The following is a 15,549-nucleotide window of genomic DNA, read 5'->3' as shown; positions in this document are numbered from 1 at the left end:
ACTGACACTACCCAGTGATCATTACCATTTAAAGAAAATAAGAGTATTTTATCTACCTTAAAATAAACAAGCAAGCAAGCAAGCAAGCATGTTTAAACAAAGCATTTTGCTGCCATCTACTGGTAAGGCACAAACTTGAGTAACAAATATTTTCATTTTGGCAGCTTATGCTGAGCCCTCAAGTCTTGGACACCTACCTCCCTTAAAATATGGAGACTAAGACAGGCATGAAATCTAAAAGACCCCTTCTATTCAAATGAAACCATGAATCTTGCCAAGACTTCCATTTCTAATCTATACCTGACCAATCAGGTGTTTCTTTCTTAATCTGTCAGATTGAAAAATACCTTCTTGCATTTCTCCCACATTTAGGGGTGTCTTTAAAGGTGCCAGCAGTCTTACGTGCATCCTATACTCGCTCCATTGGACAGTAAGATTGAAATTATGTTACATGAAATTGTACCAGCATCTTTGATTTTACACTTTAGGTCTTGCATTTTGGTGCTATACTGAGCTAGGAAAAACAAAGATTAACAGATACAAGGATCTGCTTAGTCTCAGTAAAAACCATGAAAATGCATTACAGCACACGCGGAAAACACAGCTGAGAAGAAAGAGCTAGAAATTAACAATGCATAAAATCTGTATACTTACTGTCCTCAAGGCATTAATAGGAGACAGAAGACAAATGAAGATGCGAACAGAGATTAATTTAAGGATTATTACAGCTAATGCAACAGATAAGGAAAAGATCTCATTTGTAATTAATAACAGGAACTGCACAATGCCTAGATAAAAATTGAGTAAGAGATGTGCAAGGCACATGTAAAGACACTTCTTTGATTGAACTGAATTCCCTTCATCTGTATCTGCTCAACTGTCCCTTCATCAGAAAAGCTTTCTCTAAACACTAACCGAAGCCCCAGCCACCTTATTACTTTGTCCCCTTAGTACGCTTCTGCCTTCTTGCAAGTGCAGAGATAAAATAAAATTTTATCACAGATGCAGAGATAAAATTTTTAAAAAAGTTTATTTTAAACAGGCTTTAGTAGTTTCAAGAAATCCATTTAAGTCTACTGAAAAATTTTTAAAGTGTATATGAATAAAAAATATCTCCCACCAATATGACTTTTTACCCCAACTACTGAGGTACAACTTTACTTAGGTACAATAAAATTCACCCACTTTGAGTGTAGAGGTTGATGAACTCTGTCAAACTGTAGACAGCCATGTGGCCATCACCACAAAATATTCCCATCATCTCAGAAAGTTCCTTCCTGGCTCTTTACAGTCAATTCCTTGCACAGACTGTGGGTCCCAGGCAACCACCACAGGCTTGCCCTTCTAGAATGGTGTATAAGTGAAATCATACAGCATGTAGACTTTTGTGTTTGACTGATTTCACTTAGCATGACGTTTCTGAAATACATGCACGTTGTTGGTGTGTATGTATCAAAAGCTTATCCTTTGTATTGCTGAAGAGTATTGTATAATATGGATATACATTTACTGAGGGATTTGCCAGCAGATGGGCAATTGCATTATTTCCAGTTTGAGGCTATAATGAATGAAGTTACTGTGAACATTCACACACCAGTCTGTTGTTTTTCATTTCCATTGGGTAAATACCTAGGAAAGAACTACTGGGCCACCTGTTAAATGTACATTTAACCTCCCAAGAAATTGCCACAATTTTTCTAAGTGTAATATTACACTGTGTAATATCACAATTCTCTCAGCAATACTGTATGAGAGTTATGGTTCTACATCTTCACTAATACTGGCATCATCGATAATTTTAATTTTACTCCTCCAGAGAGTATAAAATAGCAAACTGCTGAGATTTTAATTTATGTGACCTTGATGACTAGTGACACTGGGCTTATTCAGATATTTTCTTCTGTCAGCGTCTGTTGAAATTACTCATTTTTACTAAATTGTTTTTCTCATTTTTGAGTTTACAATTCCATTGCATATATATTCTGATACAAGTCTTTGTCAGCTATGGTTTGCAAATGTTGTCTCCTAGTATCCTGATTGCTTTTTCATTTTACTTTTTTTTGAAGAGCAAAATGTTTCAATGTTGAGGAAGTCAACTGATTTGTCTTTTACGGCTTGTGCTTTTTGCATCCCGTTTAAGAAACCACATTGAGATACCACCTTGCACTAGTTAGACTGGCCAAAATTAACAAGACAGTAAACAAGTGTTGGAGAGGATGTGGAGAAAGGGGGACCCTCTTACACTGTTGGTGGGAATGCAAGTTGGTGCAGCCACTTTGGAGAACAGCGTGGAGATTCCTTAAGAAATTAAAAATAGAGCTTCCCTATGACCCTGCAATTACACTACTGAGTATTTACCCCAAAGATACAGATGCCGTGAAAAGAAGGTCCATCTGTACTCCAGTGTTCATAACAGCAGTGGCCACAGTCGCCAAACTGTGGGAAGAACCGAGATGCCCTTCAACGGACAAATGGGTAAGGAAGATATGGTCCATATATACAATGGAGTATTATGCCTCCATCAGAAAGGATGAATACCCAACTTTTGTAGCAACATGGACGGGACTGGAAGAGATTATGCTGAGTGAAGTAAGTCAAGAAGAGAGAGTCAATTATCATATGGTTTCACTTATTTGTGGAGCATAAGAAATAACACGGAGGACATGGGGAGATGGAGAGAAGGGAGTTGGGGGAAATTGGAGAGGGAGACGAACCATGAGAGACTGTGGACTCTGAGAAACAAACTGAGGGTTTTAGAGGGGAGGAAGCTTGGAGGGTTGGATGAACCTGGTGGTGGGTATTAAGGAGGGCACATATTGCATGGAGCACTGGGTGTGATGGATAAACAACGAATCTTAGAACACTGAAAAAAATAAAATAAAATAAAATAATCAAAAAAAAAAAATCTTTGCCCAACACAGTGTCACCTAGAATTTGTGTCTTCTCCTAAAAGTTTTGCATTTTTAACTCTTACATTTAGGATAATGACTTACTGATAGCTGACTTCTGTGTAAAGTGAGATCAGATCAAGGTTTATTATTCCATACAGATATTTAGTTGCCCAGGGCAATCCGTTATAAAGACCACTTTTTCCCCAGTGATTTATCTTTGTGCCACGGACAAAAACCAATTTACTATACAAAGGGTGGGTCTTTTCCTAAACTCTGTTCTGTTCTACTGACCAAAAAGTATATTCATACACCCATACTGGAGTATCCTGATTACTATAGTTAACAGAAGTTGCGATAGTAGCAGGTAGTACACATCCCCAAACCTTTTTAAAAACTGTTTTGCTCAATAAATATTTTTTATGCATTTTTTAAGGATTTTATTTTTTATTTATTTGACAGAGAGAGACACAGTGAGAGGGGGGAACACAAGCAGGAAGAGTGGGAGAGGGAGAAGTAGGCTTCCCTCCAAGCAGGGAGCCTCGATGTGGGGCTCAATCCCAGGACCCTGGGATCATGACCCGAGCCAAAGGCAGATGCTTAACTGACTGAGCCACCCAGGCACCCCTAGCCAATAAATTTTAGAATCAACTCATCAATTTCTTCAAACAAGCCTGTGAGATTTTGACTAGAACTCCACTGACTCAAAAAATGGAAACCATCCCCAAATACTCGAGGTAATATTGATTCTTCCAAACATGAGAAAAACAATATCTATTTATTTAGGTCTTCTTTAATTTCTCTCGACAATGTTTTGTACTTTTTAGTATATAGGTCTTGCACATCTTTCATTACGTTACTAAATACTTTAAGTTTGGTTGTTATAATAATGAATTTTTTAAAAATTTCATTTTCCAATTATTAACTGCTGATAGAGAGAAATTTGATTACATACTGAGCTGTGTAAATTCACTAGCTAAATTCACATTTTAGTAGATTTCTTATGCTAGTCTACATACCCAATTACGTTCTCTGCAAACAAAGACAGAGTCACTTCTCCCTTTCCAATCCATAGGATTCTTATTTAAACGAGTGTTAAATACAAATGGTAAAAGCACACTCTTGTCTTGTTTCTGATCTCAGAGGGAAAGCATTCAGCAGTTCACCATATACTATGATGCACATTATAGTTTTTCCTAGGTGCTTTTCCTTAGGTTTTGGAAGTTATTTTCTGCTTCTGGATTGCTCAGTCTTTATGATGAATGGGTATTTTATAGGGTCATATGCCTTTTCTGCACCTATTGAAATGATCACTTGGTATCTGTACTTTTATTCCATTAATAATGTAAATTACCATGTTGAGTTTCAAATCTTAAACCCTGCATTCTTGGGGGTAAACAGTACTTGGCCATGATATAATATTCTTTTTTTGTACACTGATGGCTTAGATTTGCTGGTGTTTTGTCAGGGATTTTTGTATCTATCATCACGAAGGATACTGGTATGTAGTTTCCATTTCTTTCAATGTCTATTTGGTCTTGTATTAGGGCACCACAGTTTGGAAGTATTTCCTCAAAGAGTCTGGGAAGTAATGTTATTGTTTAGTCTTTCAACATTTTAAAATAATACAACAGAGAAAGCAGCTGGGCCTGAAGTTTTCTTAGTGAAAATTTTTATTTATGAAGTAAGTTTCTTTGATATAGAACTGTTCAATTGTTTCATTCCTCCTTGGATCAGTTTTGGCAATTTATGTCTTTCCAGGAATTGTTCCATTTCTTCTAAATGGCAAAAAGGTGTTTGTTATATTCCTATCACCCTCTCAATGTCTGCAGGATCTATAAACAATTTTCCCATGCTTAGTTCTGATTATGTGTTTTCTCTCTTGCTTCTTCATCAGTCTGGCTGGAGATTTATCAATTTCGTTGATCTCTTCAAAGAGCCAATTTTTGCTTTTTTTTGTTTCACCAATTTTCTCCATCATTTGTCCTTTATTTAAGATTTTATTTATTTATTTGACAGAAATCACAAGTAGGCAGAGAGGCAGGCAGAGAGAGAAGGAGAAGCAGGCTCCCTGCTGTGGGGCTCAATCCCAGGACCCCGAGACCATGACCCAAGCCAAAGGCAGAGGACTAACCCACTGAGCCACCCAGGTGCCCCCATCTGCTCATTTTTAATCCCACTGATTTCTCATCATTCAATCCTATTCTCTCCTATTCTTACTTTGGGTTTAATTCCAACAGGACATGGACGCTGTTCCAATACAGCCCTCTTTACTCTCCCCTTCTTTGTGCCACTGCTGTCATATATATTACATATTTATACAGATGGATTTTTTTTAAGACTTTATTTTATTTATTTATTTTTTAAGAGAGAAAAAAAGAGAGGGAGAGAGAGAGAAGTGAGGTGAGGGACAGAGAGAGAAGCAGACTCCCCGCTGAGCAGGGAGCCCGACATGGGGCTCAATCCCAGGACTCTGGGATCACCACCTCAGCTGAAAGCATGTGCTTAACCAACTGAGCCGCCCAGGTGCCCCCTAACAGCAGTCTAATGCTTGTTGTATGCTGTTGTCTTAAAGAGATGAAAACTGGGGCGTGATTCTAAGGTGGGCTCTCCCATAATCCCTGCCTCTTCAGGTCCATGCCTTTGTGTACCTCTCCCCTGGAGCTTTAAGCAGGACCTGTGACTTCCTTCTAACCCAACAGAATTTGGCAAAGGTAATGAACTGTCACTACTGTGATTGTGCTATGTTATATGAGGTTCCATCTTGCTGGCAGACTTGCTACAGTGACTCTCATTGCTGACTTGATAAAGTAAGGACTGCTAGTGGGAAAGCCCATGGGACAAGAAGCAGCAGGTAATCTCTAGAAAAAGGTCCACAAAAAGTTGTGGCCCCTAGTCCTACAAGCACAAGAAAACTAACCTGGTAATAACCTGAGTAAGCTTGGAAGCAAATTTTCCTCCAGCCTATAGTTGAGAACATTCTGGATAACACCTTAAAAGTACAGGGTAATAAATGTGTGTTGTATTAAGCCATATGTCAATGTAATTTGTTACACGGCAACAAAAACAAATACACTGTTTTTAGATATACCCAAGTAATTACTTTCACCAGTGATCTTTATTTTTTTCTATGAAACACAAAGGACAGTTTTGCTAGATACAAACTTCTGGATTGACAGGTTGTTTTTGACAGTCAGACTATGTCTTCCAGCGGCCTTCTGGCCACTGCTGTTTCTTATGTGAAATTAGCTGTTAATCTTATCAGGGAATTCTTACACATAATGAGTTACTTCTCTGGGTGCTTTCAAGATTTTCTCTTTGTTTTTGGCTTTCCATAGTTAGACTATTTTGTGTACAGTTAGACTATTTTGTGTACAGATGACTTTATCCTACTCAGAGTTCACTGAACTTTTCAGATGTACAGTTTAGCATTTATCATTAAATATCAAAGTTCTGGCCATGATTTCTTTAAATATTTTTTCTGCCTCTTTCTGTCCTCTCTTTTCTGGCTCTCTCATTAGGCTTCATGCATATGTCAGTATTCTTGATCCCACAGGACTATGGGCTCCAATTTTTTTTTTTAACTTTTTTCTATATGTTCTTCAGACCGAATATGTTTCTTAATCAATTTCCAAGGTCACCAATTTCTTCTGCCAGTTCAAATCTGCTGTTAATTGCTGTAATGAATTCTTGATTTTGGTTATTGTACTTTCAACTGGAGAATTTAAACTTAGGGACATGTACATTCAAAGATATGTAAATTCTATCTCTTTATTGCGAGGTTCTATGATAAATCACTGTCATTGTGTTTTCCTTTAATTCTCTGGACATGGTATCTATCCTTAGTTCTTTGAACACATAATGGCTGCTTTGAAATTCTGTTAACTAAGTAAAGCACGTGGCTTTGAAATTCTGTTAACTAAGTAAAGCACGTGGGCCCCTTCACAGACACCTTCTATTAGCCGGTCATATTTCCCGTGTCTGAGCTATCCACTCCTGTTTCTTAGGCATGTCTCACAATTTTTCTCAAAACTGAAGATTTTAGGTGATATTGCAGCAACCCTAGATTAATGAGGAACATCTTAAAAGTGAGGATGGGGTGGAATGCTGCTGCTGTTTGTTTTAATGAAATGCTCAGACTAATTATACAAAGTCTGTGTTCTCAAGTGTATGCAGCCACTTATGTCTCTGCTTAGTTGTTAATATTATTAAATTCTGGCTTCTAGGGGCCACTCCTAAGAATAATTTATGTTTGGTTAAGATAACTATTTCTGACCAATGACTGGTCAGAGGTTGTGCTTAAACATCTTTTAGAGCAAGGCCCCCGCACTTGGGCAACGTGGTTTGTGGACAGGCTGAGGTGGACATTCAGTCATCAGGGAATTTAGGAGTGTGCCCCTGCTCTCGTTCCCTGGTGTCAGGTTCAGCGAGGGAGGAGCAGATAACCGGGGTCCTCTCTGGCCTTTCTTAAGCATGCATGTGGGGGCGCCTGGGTGGCTCAGTGGTTAAAACCTCTGCCTTTGGCTCAGGTCATGATCTCAGGGTCCTGGGATCGAGCCCCACATCGGGCTCTCTGCTTGGCAGAAAGCCTGCCCCCACCCCCATCCCCCCGCCACTGGGCTGCCTCTCGGCTTGTGATCTCTGTCAAATAAATAAATAAAACCTTAAAAAAAAAAAAAAAAAAGCATGCATGTAGCCTTCCAAATTCCCAAGAAGCCCAAATGGCTATCTCCTTCTTCAGGTCACCTATTAAATGTGAGGGTCCTGAGTTGCTTGGCCCAACCAGTATCGCAGCCTCAGGGAGCTGTGTCATTGGCCCTTCCAGATTGTTTGTCACCTAAACTGACACCACTGTTATTTTCAACGATGCTCCAAGCACAGGGCATTTTCACTGAGTGCTGAAAGCAGGTCAGCCCACTGGCAGCAAGGAGAGTGCTGGCTCTCGTGATAACTGCTGCAGAGATTGTTGGGGGAAAGGAAGGGCAGATGAGAGCAGCCACTTTGGGTTCAATTTCTTCTTATTCAAGTTTCTTATGGTGAAATTTAGATAACTGATTTAAGATCATTCTTCTTTTCTACCAGAAGCATTTGAAGTTATCAATTTCTCTCTAAACGTCACTCTAATACATCCTATAAACTTTGATATATTGTATTTTCATTATCATGCAGTTCAAAACATTGTTTTTAATTGCCAAACATCTGAGGCTGTCCTAGATATTCTGATAAACTTCCACTGTAGTCAGAGAACATATTCCTATAATTCTTCTATTTCTTATAATTCTTACAGAATTCTTACAGTTTCATAAAATTTACTGAGACTTCAATGTGAGTGTATCATTTATCCTTGTGTTCTATCATTCTGGTATTCACACATGAAAAAAAATGTATATTCTGAAGGTGCTGGGTGATACCAATTAAGTCAATGAGCTTGATTATTTTTCAGATTTTCTCTAGTTATTGATTTATCTAGTTATTCTATTAATTGCTGAGAGATATAAAAATTTGCAACTACGACTGTCAAACTGTTCACTTTTTCCTTTAATTATCAAATTTTTGCCTCAAACTGGGCTCTTTTATGATGTACACATCTATGATCCACATACCTCCTGATGAATCTGTCCACTCTGTCACTGTCTTTCTTTAGTTCTGGTTAACAGTTTATGTCTTAAAATAGATTTTATATGCTATTAACATAGCCACACTGGCCTTCACTTAATTACCATTTGCAAAGTATATCTTTACCCATTTATCTACTTTCAACCTATCTGTCTCGCTACAGTGAAAGCAAACCCCTCGTAGGCAGCATTTAAGAGAGTCTTGTCTACTCCTTTTAGACAATTTCTAGCTTTCAACTGGAGTGTTTTGTCCATTAATGTTTAATATAATTATTGCTATAGTTTAGGTTTACCATTTGTTTCCTCTATTGTTCCCCTTCTTTCCTTTACTGCCTTTTTTGTACTATTAGACCATTTTTTAACATTTCATTTTAATGTCTCTATTGACTTTTTGGTTATACATCTTTACCTTTTTTTTTTTTTTTTTAAACTGGTTGTTCTAAGGACTGGAATATATACCAACCTGATCAAAATCAGAACCAGGATTTATACAATGTACTATTATATGTATCCCATTTGCATTTAAAAGGAAAATCCTAAAATCAGGAAAATACACATATAACCATCATACCCTAGTTTACTATACCTGTGATTACCCTTGAAAAAGTTTTGGGAAGCACCAAATGCATTTAGCAAAGTTACATAGGAAAAGAATTGCTTGGAGGTCTACAACATAGTTATGCATCGTGTTGTAAGTATTAACACAGGAAAGAGAGGCAAAAGTGATGGAGGAAAGCAATGTAGGTGATCATCTAAAACTCTGCTAATAATTCACCACAGAATAAAAAGTTGGAAGGTCAGATAGTATAATGTCTTCAAACAGGATTTCACCTAAAAACTATTTTTTCACTAATGAAAAAATGTTAATTTAGTAAAGCAGCAGTGGGAAAAATAAAACAAAACAAAACAAAGAAAAAAACCCCAGCATTCCATGATAACTACTCTCAACACTGATGTTAGACTTGCAGCTTTTCTTCTATACCTTTTAAAAAATTACATATAAGTGTAGTCATAGTCTAATAACTTAACCTGTTTCGTCATGAGAATTTTAAAAATTTTGTGAAATGAGGGGTGAAATTTTCAGACAGAAAAAAATCTCCTCACTTAGGATGGATTTCTTGAAATAAATTAATTAGAAGAAAATTTACTGGACGAAAAGATCTCTCAATTCTAAGGATCTAATATATACTCCTAAACTGCTTTCTCCAAGTACTTTCATCAATTCCTACCATTAACTTTTCTGTTTTATCACACTTGAGATGTCGTTTGCAAAATCTTTCATTTTTGAAAAGCTAAAAATAATTTCTTACCACACTGCTACGGATTTCTTTGATTTATCCCTTATCTCCCCAACTTATTTCATGTGTTTCACCATGAGGATTTTACCTACGATATCAAGAGGAGCCCAGAAATGCTTTCCTTAGGTTCCTATGGGGATCTGTTCTACAGATTTAACTTCTAGAGCTTCAACTGACTGTCCTTCAGGTCAGTGACATAAACACTGAATCTGAAGATATATAAACACACCTAAGATCAGGGTTTCTTAAGGTTATTTTCTTAAAATGTCCAACATGATCTTAGAATTTTTAGAAAGATTCTAAATGGGAAAACGAAGAGGAAAATAGTAATAATCGAGGGTTTCTTATAATTCCCACTATTATAATACAGACTCCTCGGCATAACAGCATACTGAACTGGTCAGAAAGATTATCGGGATTTGTACTGATATACTATATTATATGCGTTCAGAAACTCTGATATTTCTGGGCATCATAAAACCCTAAGTATTCATTTTGAAGCATGATATCTGAAAGCACAGGTACACCTTGTTTGACTATATTGTGCTTTATCACACTTTTTACAAAAGGAAGGAAACCTGCATCCTTGAGCAAGTCTTTGGGCACCATTTCACCAACAGTATTTGTTCACTTCATGCGTCTCTCTGTACCATATGTGGGTAACTCTCATGGTATTTCAAACCTTTTCATTATTGTTCTATTTGTTTTGGTGATCTGTTCCCAGTGATGTTTGATGTGACTATTGTAATGGTTTGGGAGCTCAATACACTGTAACTGCATAAGAAGTGAAACTTAAGCAATAATGATCAGCCATTATCCCACTCTCTCCGTCTTCTCAAGCCTCCCGATTCCTTGAACCTAACAATATTGATAGTAAGCAAATTAATAACCCTAAATGGCCTCTAAGTCTTTAAGTGAAAGCAAGAGTCATGTGTCTCTCACTTTAAATCAAAAGCTAGAAATGATTAAGCTTAGTGAGGAAGGTGAGTCAAAAGCCAAGATGGGCTAAAAACTAGGCCTCCGGTGCCAAACAGTTAGCCAAGCTGTGAATGCAAAGGAAACGATCTTGAAGGAAATGTAAAGTGCCACTCCAGTGAACCCACGAATGGTAAAAAGGCAAAACAGCCTTACTGCGGATATGGAGAGCATTTCAGAGGTCTGGACAGAGACCACAGCAGCCACAATATTCCCTTAAGCCAACGCCCAGTCCAGAGCCAGGCCCTAACTCACTCTCTTCAGTTCTGTGAAGGCTGAGGGACATGGGGAAGCTGCAGAAGGAAAGTCCAAAGCTAGCAGACGTGGGCTCGTGAGGTTTAAGGAAACAGGCCATGTCTTAACATCCAAGTACAAGGTGAAGTAGGAGGTGCTGATGGAGAAGCTGTGGCCAGTCATCCGGAAGACCCAGCTCAGAAAATTCATGAAGGGGAACACACTAAATGACGGATTGTCAACGTAAACAAAACTGCCTTCTATTGAAAGAAGGTGCCATCTAGGACTTACCATAGCTAGAGAGGAGAAGTCAACGCCTGGCTTCAAAGCTTGAAAAAGACAGGCCAACTCTTGCTAGGGGCTAGTGCAGCTGGTGACTTAAAGTTGAAGCCAATACTCACTCACCATTTCAAAAGTCCTAGGGCCCTTAAGAATCATGCTAAATCCACTCTGCCTGTGTTCAATAAAGAGAACAACAAAGCCTGGATGACAGCACAGCTGTTTACCACAGGGTTTACAGAGTATTTTAAGCCCGCTGTTGACAGTGACTGCTCAGGAAGAGAGATTCCTTTCAAAATTTTACTGCTTGTTGACAATGTAACTGGTCACCCAAGAGCCCTGATGGAGGTGGACAGTGAGGTTAATAGTGTTTTCATGCCTACTGTCACAACATCCATTCTCCAGCCGATGGATCAAGAAGTAATTAAGATTTTTAGGTCTTATTATTTAAGAAATATCTTTGTAAAGCTACAGCTGCCATACACAGTGATTCCTCTGATGGACATAAGCAAAGAAAACTAAAAACCTAGAAATGATTCAGTCTTCTAATTGCCACTCCGCATTGTGATTCAGAGGAAAAGTTTAAGTATCAACATGAACAGGAGTTTGGAACAAGTTGATTCCCACCCTCATGGATGACTGCCAGGAGTTCGAGACCTCAGCAGAGTCAGTAACTAGAGATGTGGTGGAAACAGCAAGAGAACGAGAATTAGAAGTGGAGCCTGAAGATGGGACGGAGCGGCTGCCATCTCATGACCAAACATGAATGAATGAAGAGTTGCTTCTTAGGGATGAGCAAAGAAAGTGGTTTCTGGAGATGGGATCTACTCCTGGGGAAGATGCTGTGAACACTGCTGAGATGACAACCAAGGACTTAGAATGTGACATAGATTTTGTTGATAAGGCAGCTGCAGGGTGAGAGAGGATTGACTCTAATTTCGAAAGAAGCTGTTGGTAAGATGCTATCAGACACAAACAGAGAAATGGTTTGTGTAAGGAAGAGGCAATCGATGTGGTGAACTTCACAGCTGTCTTATTTTCAGAAATCACCACAGTCACACCAGCCTTTACAACCACAACCCTCATAAGTGGGCAGCCATCAACATAGAGGCAAGACCCTCCACCAGCAAAAGGACTAGGACTGGCTGAAAGCTCCAGTGATGGTTAGCATTGAGCGACGAAGTCTTTTCTAATTAAGGCGCGCATGCGCACCTACACACACACATTTTAATATACATATATATATATATATTTTTAGGAGCGCCTGGGTGGCTCAGTCAGTTAAGTGTCTGACTCTTGATTTTGGCTCAGGTCATGATCTCAGGGTCCTGAGATCGTGCTCTGCAGGGAGTCTGCTGGAGATTCTCTCTCTTCCCTCTGCCCCTCCCCTGCCGGCACGCATTCTCTCTCTAAAATAAGTAAATAAAAGAAAGGTTTGTATATACTTTTTAAACACAACGCTATTGCACCCTTCACAGTCTCCAGTACAGCGTAAACAGAATTCTTCTACGCACTGGGAAACCAAAACTTCACTGACTTGCTTCGCTGTGATATTCACGTCATTGCCGCCGTCTAGAACGGAACGGCTACACCTCCTGGGCACACTGGCCAAGCCGCCAAATATAATTTACCTGCACAAACTTATGTTTCACCTCTGTGAGGTCTACCCTGGTAGCTGTTAACATGTAGCTACTGAGCTCCTGAAACATGGCCACTCGGACTGCAGCGCTGAATTTTTAAAGTTCATGGAAACGTAAACGGGCCAAGTTTCAGCAAGAAAGAAAGCCTCCCCAATTTTATTTTTTCCCCGCTCTGAAATATAAACAGTATCAGCTAACCACGTCAAACTCACTCCTTTTCTCACTGAAACTGGGTTCCTCCCACAGTGGCCACCAGTGTGGCTTCACATGGCCGCTCCCTGACCAGGCTTCCCTGGTGGTCATGTCACGGGCACCACGGCTCGGTCACCCACTGCCTGTTATCTCTGAGTGTTATTAGCACCCTGTGATCACTCATTGGTGGTTTTACTGTGCAGATTTAACAGTGGTGAGTGGTCTTCCTAAACCTCTATGTTCTGCTTTGTTGGTGGTGGTGGTGGTGGTGGTTTTTTAATTGCATTTGGTTAACTTTCCCCTGCTCCCTCAACCAACAGCAACCTTTTTCCCCCTCAGTCCCCAAAAGTCTGTGATCTTGATCCCTTTTCCCTGCCTCGGCACGTCCAATCAATCTATCCGCAAAGACTGTTGCCTCCCCTTTCAAAACCTACCCAGAATCTGACCACTTCTCAACACAGGACTGCTACTGTCTACACTGAGCCGCTGGCAATTCTCGCCTGAATTATTCCAAAGCTTCCTGATGCGTCTTCCCGTTTATCCTTGGCTCCTCTACATGACAGCTTTCTCAAGCCAGATGAGCCCTCCAGGAACTTCTCCTCATTCTTCAGTTGAGAAGCCTGCGATGGTTTTCCATTCTCAGTCGCAACAAAGTCCAAAGTCTTTTGAGCCTTCAAGGACCTGCAGACCACATCAGCTGATCAGACGGTCTCTCTAACCCAGTCGGCCCTCTCTCCCATTGCTCTGCTCTGGCTGTCATCCTCCTGGCTTTTTCTTCAAAGTGCTAAGTATGTTCCCATCTCTGAGTGTGTGCAGTACTTGACTGTTTCCTTTACCTTTAACATTTTTCTCCCAGATATTCTCATGGTTGGGTCTTCCTTTCCTGCAGGGCTCAACTCCAAGGGCACATTGGGAGCCTTCCCTACATACCTCATTTAAAACTAAATCCTGTGCTTCTCCATCCCTTCTCTGCTTCCTCTTTAATCACAGTGCTCATCGCCACCTGACACTGTACACGTCACTGTCAATTTCCTCCACTTAGAAATGTGCCGTGGCAGCAGGGTCTTTAGGTGTCGCTGTGTCCCCAGCGCTCAGAACGGTGTCTGACACACGGCAGGTGCTCAATAAATATGTATTTAGGGTTGGTGTAGGCAAGTGAGACCACGGTCCCAATCAGGGAGCAGGGACCCACCTGCTCTTGCCTGAGATCTCAGGCTCTTTCCCTAAGATCACATACCATCACCAGTGAGCTTGCTACAACACATATCTGTCTCCACCACTCCTGTCAAATGGCCCACCACGGTCCCTGGAAATCAATTTTGGATATGCTTTCATCATAATGAACTCTTCTCAGTTCCTAAAACCAAACGTGCTCCCCTTCTCCTTCTACCCTTCACACTCAGTGTCCTGTGGGTTTCAAATAATCCCACATCTCTGTCCTTCCGGTGCCCCATCCTTGCCTCGCCTTTCAAGCCCTCAAGTCCAACCATGCTTTCTCTAGGAAACCTCCTTCCTGGCTGCCCCCACCTCTACTCCTGTAACAGCGGGGCCCCTTTTATAAGTGGCACCCAGGTGGCTCTGCTGGAATTGCACTGTCTCCCTATAGGAGACCATACACAATCATGGCTAAGACCATGGGTCTCAATCCTAGCTCCAGTACTTATGGGGTGAATGGCCTGGGGCAAATTACTTCCCAACATTTGGCTCAGTTTTCTCAATGGAAAGACAACTCCTGACCCTTATAGAATGGTTGTGAAGAAGCAGGCTAGTGCTAAGTGCAAAGTAGTAAATGCTGGCTCTAATCTACCCACCCAGCAGTCTATGAAGTGCCAGACGGCTAGCACAATGTTTGCTCACTCTGTATCTCAGTGCCTGGCCTGGAGCCTGGCATATGGTAGGTGCTCAAGAAATATTTGCTGAATCAATATGTGAACGTGTGATTTACAGTTTACCAACTGGCCACCTCATCTGTCTGTATGAATCCTCTCTCCACTCTCATGGGGGGAGTGGGTAAGGAGGGGAGAGGAAGTGAACCTCTGTTTCCTGTGGGTTATTCTGCTCACTTACCCTTTTGAATCTGACATCATTTCCCCTTGCTATCCATCATGAAAGAAGCTTATTAGGAGGAGGGGGCCAATCTGACTGGAGGTGTTCAAGCTCTTGAAGAAACTGTGGTTTCAGGAAAAGAGCAGGTGTGATGAAGTCAAGCCCTTTTCTGATCCCACCACAAGTCTGGCCCATGTTCAAGAAAGCATCAGTCTGGTCTCCATAAGGCTGGGGAGCAATCCTTTTCGATAGCTGACACTCGTCTCCTTGCTCTCTCACCGAGAACGAATTGGATATGGGCTCTACCCTCAGAAGTTCTAAACTAACAGGAGTTACACTGAATACCACAGGAATTAATCACTGGGCTTGTGACAGGAGCTGC

At 40.4% G+C, this 15,549-nt stretch overlaps 1 protein-coding gene across 1 annotated transcript in view; it reads right to left on the bottom strand.

Moving 5' to 3' along the window:
- ASB7 (ankyrin repeat and SOCS box containing 7) overlaps positions 1-15,549 on the bottom strand; it is a 49,271-nt gene that overhangs the window by 18,369 nt on the left and 15,353 nt on the right. The gene's annotated exons all lie outside the window — the stretch shown is intronic.

This window comes from Mustela nigripes, chromosome 13 (assembly GCF_022355385.1).
Source record: "Mustela nigripes isolate SB6536 chromosome 13, MUSNIG.SB6536, whole genome shotgun sequence".
Taxonomy (NCBI): Eukaryota; Metazoa; Chordata; class Mammalia; order Carnivora; family Mustelidae; genus Mustela; species Mustela nigripes.
Note: the sequence above shows the minus strand (reverse complement) of the source record. Positions and strands in the feature narration are given on the sequence as shown.